General features: G+C 34.0%; 1 long non-coding RNA gene across 2 annotated transcripts; it reads left to right on the top strand.

The window, feature by feature from the left end:
* Positions 1-343: 343 nt before the first annotated feature.
* Positions 344-4,166, top strand: LOC143074845 (uncharacterized). Of its 2 annotated transcripts, none has more exons than XR_012978128.1 (3): positions 344-392; positions 1,398-2,926; positions 3,830-4,166. It is a non-coding gene; the product is annotated as an uncharacterized LOC143074845 (long non-coding RNA). The 2 variants fall into 2 exon arrangements; XR_012978123.1 differs by lacking the exon at positions 344-392 and adding an exon at positions 1,168-1,247.
* Positions 4,167-6,000: the final 1,834 nt, after the last annotated feature.

Below are 6,000 nucleotides of genomic sequence, written 5' to 3'. Positions count from 1 at the left end.
ATATATGTGGTATGATAGTCAGAAATACAATTATTAATCAGATTTCAAAGTATTTTCCAATGTTTAGAAAACATATTCATGATGTATACTCTTTGTCATTCAATTACGACCTCTCAACTCGTTATGCTGGACACATTATTATGACAGACTACTTACCAATTTTGATAGATATATATATATATAAAATTGTAATGAAATAGAAATAAAAAAAAAGTAAAGTGAACTCTACTGTGATTTTTTTTTACATCCAAGTACAGAACTAATAAAGTAGTTATCAAAAAGGTATCACATATAGATATATTGTAGTGCACGATTTTTGTTTACAAAAGTATCGTCAATAGTTCGGTTGTCAAATGGAAAGGGTCATTTGTTACTTGTCAACAATGAAGATAGTAAGTTGTCTTTTGATTTGGCTTACACATAATATGTTAAATTAATGTTTTAATTCTTTGGGCAAAACATACATCTATTTATCTATACCGATTTTTTGTTTATATAATTCTCTCAATATCGCAATCTTTGTACATGTATTATAATTGCAGACTTTAATTGTGTCGTTATTGGTTTCTGCTGTCCAAGCTGAAAATCTGAAAATTTCAGGGCAAATAGATCTTGACCTTATAAATCATTTAACCTCATGTCAGATTTGCTCTAAATGCTTTGGTTTTTGAGTTATAAGCTAAAAACTGCATTTTACCCCTATGTTCTATTTTTAGCCATGGCAGCCATGTTTTTTGATGAAATGGGAATTAAAACACAAACTTTATTCTAGATATCCTAGGAATCAATCAGATGAAGTTTGGTTTGAATTGGTTCAGTAGTTTCAGAGGAGAAGATATTTGAAATAGTTTACGACGGACGGACGACGACGGACGCCAAGTGATGGCAAAAGCTCACATTTCCTTTTGGAAAGGTGAGCTAAAAACTGAAGATGAAAAGAAGTTAGTTATGAAGACTGTAGATAGCTTGAATCGAAGTTCGAACTGCCAAATGCCGACACATAATTTAATCCAAAGGATGAACACTATCATTGCACCGCTAGACCATGAAATAGAAATGAAAAAAAAAGTAATGTGAACTCTACTGTGATTTTTTTTTACATCCAAGTACAGAACTAATAAAGTAGTTATCAAAAAGGTATCACATATAGATATATTGTAGTGCACGATTTTTGTTTACAAAAGTATCGTCAATAGTTCGGTTGTCAAATGGAGAGGGTCATTTGTTACTTGTCAACAATGAAGATAGTAAGTTGTCTTTTGATTTGGCTTACACATAATATGTTAAATTAATGTTTTAATTCTTTGGGCAAAACATACATCTATTTATCTATACCGATTTTTTGTTTATATAATTCTCTCAATATCGCAATCTTTGTACATGTATTATAATTGCAGACTTTAATTGTGTCGTTATTGGTTTCTGCTGTCCAAGCTGTCACACCATTTGCAAGACGCCAGCTGTTGACACACACAACGAGACTCGGTGAAGTGACTGGTCTAAAAATATGGAAATACAACACGACAGTTTATCAATTTAAGAAAATTCCTTATGCTAAGCCACCTCTGACTTCGCTTCGCTTTGAAAGACCACAACCAATCCGCTCTTGGGACGAAACATTAAACGGAACAGAATATGGACCAAACTGCATGCAATATTTATTTGAAAACGATAAGCGCCTCATTCCAAACTTGAAAATATCGGAAGACTGTCTCCACCTGAATATCTTTGCACCAAGAGATCTTAATAAAACAAGCAAAAGACCAGTGATGATTTGGATACATGGAGGAGGGTTCACAAACGGACAAGGTATGATGTTTGACGGCTCTAAATTGGCAGCGTTATATGATGTTATCATCGTTACAATGAATTATAGATTAAATATATTTGGTTTTATAAATGTTGGTGCAGGACCAGGGCGCAACATTGGCTTATGGGATCAAAGATTTGCTATTAAATGGGTTAAAGAAAATATCATGGATTATGGAGGAAATTCTGAAATGATTACAATATTTGGGGAATCTGCAGGAGGTATAAGCGTCGGGCTACAGTCTGTAATTCCGAAAAACAAAGGGCTTTTCCAAAGAACAATTGCTCACAGTGGGTCTTTGCTTTTGATACGGGATATTGACGACACTGAAAAACTAACCAGAGAAATTGGTCGGATCTTTAACTGTTCAGAATGTCTTAATGGAGTGCAAACTTGTTTGGATTGCTTAAGAAACATCTCGTCTGAAAGTCTACTTCAAAAGTATGCAGCCGCCGAACATAATCTTCAAAATGGGTTTTCTATGAACAGTACCATTGGACCTATTGTCGATGGGGAACTGATACCAGAAAATCTTATTGATATGCTATCGAACTCGACATCGCCAGCAACACAGATGTTTAACAGCATTGATTACATAACAGGCACTAACGACTGTGAAGCTGGTTTATTTTATTTTAATCTAATTGGACAACAGGCATCATTTAGCTTTGAATTGAAAAAAGGAATTCCGTCTCGCATAGTGTGTCATTTGTTTGCTCCTCACGTATCACATCATGTTTATAAAGCTTGCGACAAAGTATCAGAAGAAATATGTAAAAAGTATTCACCTCAAGATAAAAATCATTCCCAGTCGCAGGAAACGTATCAAGCTATAAATGCCTATAGTGATTTAGAATTCGCATCGCTAGCAGTCCGAGATTTAGATTTTCATAGTAGAAGCAACAAAGGAACATATCAATACCTTTTCACACATAAACCGACCTGGGGTCTTATTGAAGACAGACCCACTTGGCTTGTTGGTGCAAATCACGCAGATAAACTGGAATTTGTTTTTGGTTTGGAGGACTGGTTTCCTGTGAATATTGATATCAGCCCATTTGAAGTTGAGTTATCGTCTAAAATGATGTTATTTTGGACGACCTTTGCAAAAACTGGGTAAGGTATATCATAACATGTCTTTTTCATTAAACCTGAGTACAAATGAAATAATAGTTATCAAAGGTACCAGGATTATATTAATTTAATACGCCAGACGCGCGGTTCGTCTACATAAGGTTCATCAGTGACGCTCAGATCAATATAGTTATAAAACCAAACAAGTACAAAGTTGAGGGGCATTAACGACCAAAAATTCCATAAAGTTGTGCCAAATACGGCTAAGGTAATCTATTCCTGGGTTACGAAAAACCTTAGTTTTACGAAAAATTCAAAGTTTTATAACAGGAAATTTATAAAATGGACCTTAACATTGATATTCATGTCAACACCGAAGTGCTGACTACTGGGCTGGTGATACACTCGGGGACGAAACGTCCACCAGCAGTGGCATAGACCCAGTGGTGTAAATAGTTATCAAAGGATATAAAACAGAGCCTTAGTGTAATTCAAGACAACCTTATTTCAATAATACAAAAGTAAAGAGAAAAGACAAACAACACTTGACAACCAAACTTACTTAAGAGATTAACAAACTGGAAGTTATTTCCAACGACTACCAGTGCTGGTGTCTAAACCGCACGGGAATACAACGGTACCAAACAATTTAATCAAAATTTAACAAAAAAATCATATCTTATCTTTATTTCTGGTAAAAATCCTTTTTGTTCCTAGTTTGAAAAATAATTTGGACATGTTATTCTATTTCGCCATTTTAACTTTATTACACATGTTAAAATTGACCCCCATACTTTCTGCAAAATTTTGTCTCAAAATATATTCACCCATCCTCGTTGATGCTGATTTTATTAAGTTATATTTCCCTGATTGTCTTTCAAAAATTCTAGAGTCGCAAAGCGAATAAAAGTTGTAATTTCATGAATTTGATATCGATATTTTTAGGAATCCAAATCCGGAAAATAAACAGGAATGGCCAGCATATGACAAGACCACCAAGAGGTTTATCATTTTTGGAGAATATAGGAATTCTACAGTGGATGGTTTTCATGACAGAATGAGGTTTTGGAATGAAGATGTTCCTAAACTTGTCTCAGAGTGTCATCAGAAAATAAGTCCTAGAACGCCAAACCAAGCAATTAATACCACCCTAAGCGCAGGTTGTTGTTCTGTCGTAATTTCAATCAGGATTGTAGTTTTGCTACTTCTTTGCCACATCTTTATTATCTATTAGGGGTGTTTTAAGCAATGAATGATAAAGAATAAAAAGATATACTTAGTACTCATTTTTAAAGTGAGATCTATCATACTAAAACCGGAATAACTTTTTACATGAACTCAAACAAACGGCACACAACAGTTGAACCAATTATGGAAATAATATGTATTTGAAGATCATGCTTTATCCCTGTTTCTTCGCTATCCTCTAGCTTGTATTATACATAAAAAAAATGCGTTATGCAGACATTGGCAGACTTTCATTACTGAAGAGACTTTAATTGTCGAAATTTGGTGCAGTAAAATTGATACCATTAATTTCAATTTATACCACTGGTTCGATACATCTGCAGGTGAACTTTTAGTGCTCGAGGGTACTGCACTTCATATGTATATTCATGATTTTGAACAGACATTTTGCAGCATAAAACTTTGCTCAGTGCTCGGAGCACAAAAATCATGCTCGAAACATGAAATCCAGCAATATGATTGGTTGATTTTCGAGTCTGAGTACAAAAATCATGCTCGAAAGTTTTATGACCGTGAGTCTTTGATTTAAGATGACTAAACAATCCACTTGTATGATTGTTGTCTTTAGTTCCGTTATATCAACCACATGTGTTATCAACCCAAACAGACATAATTGGATAATGTGACAATAATTGGGATCCAACAGGCAAAACGGATTAAACATGCATATGCATGACAGACATAGAACACACATGAATAACAAATTCAAACAATCATAAAATGACCATATAACGAAGAATGGATGAAAAAGCTAATAGAAATTAAACATACATATACATTAGGGTGACAGTAGTTGATCGATGTTCAAATCTCGAAAATCAAATATATAAGAAAAATCAAGGTACTTATTCATAAACAGAAACTTCGGTAATCGTACGATATCTAATAGGACAGAGTAAGCGTCTTCATCTATGTAGGTCTCATCCACCATTCGAATTCAAACTCAGTCAAATATTTATCAAAGGAACAAGGTTTTTAATTTGATATGCCAAACGCGTGTTTTTGTGACGTTTGCATTTTCTGATGCCCAGAACGCGACATAAGGAATGTGTTTTTTAATTTGATAGATGCTTTTTGTGTTTTTTGTATATATTTGTTTGTCTTGAGATTGTAACACAGTGATGACTGCTGTAATCATATTTTTACTATTTTACCGATTATGTCTGTTTTGTTTACGCATCGTTGTAAAAATAACGGAATTTGATGCGACTGTCATAAAAGTGAGAGGTCTAGCGCTATAAAACCAGGTTCAATCCACGATTTTCTACATATGAAAATGCCTGTATTAAGTGCTAGTCTTTGTAAGAAGCAGGCAATTTAGGTAAAAATCAAAACATGATCAGAAAAAACCACTGAGCTAATCATGTTATTTAATACTAAACATCATCCTGAGTTAAAAATTATTAGTCTTTCGTTTGTGTGTGTCTGGTAATATCAAATAACTCGGTTAGAAAATTGGTTAGAATGATAGAAAATTACAGAGTTATCTCCCCTTATTCGATAATTTCTAGTGCATTTCAACCAAATTGTTTCTTCTATTACCAGAACAGAAAACGAAAATGAATGTTATTTTTGTGCATAACTACATATTATGAACTGAAATCAATGTCAAATTGGTTGGGTTTTTTTTGTCATGTTTTCACCACTGCCTGATTCTTAGGCAAACTGGCACTCAAGTCGGGAATATGACAGTTGTTGTCCATTCGTTTGATGTGTTTTATCCTTTGATTTTGTCATTTGATTAGGGACTTTCCGTTTTGAATTTTCCTCGGAGTTCAGTATGTTTGTGATTTTACTTTTTTGTCTATATAAGACTCATCAGTGGCGCTCAGATCAAAAAAGTTTAAAAGCCAAACAAGTGTAAAGTT

The sequence above is a fragment of the Mytilus galloprovincialis genome, chromosome 1, assembly GCF_965363235.1.
Source record: "Mytilus galloprovincialis chromosome 1, xbMytGall1.hap1.1, whole genome shotgun sequence".
In the NCBI taxonomy this organism is placed as follows: Eukaryota; Metazoa; Mollusca; class Bivalvia; order Mytilida; family Mytilidae; genus Mytilus; species Mytilus galloprovincialis.
This window is presented reverse-complemented; position numbering and strand designations above follow the sequence as displayed.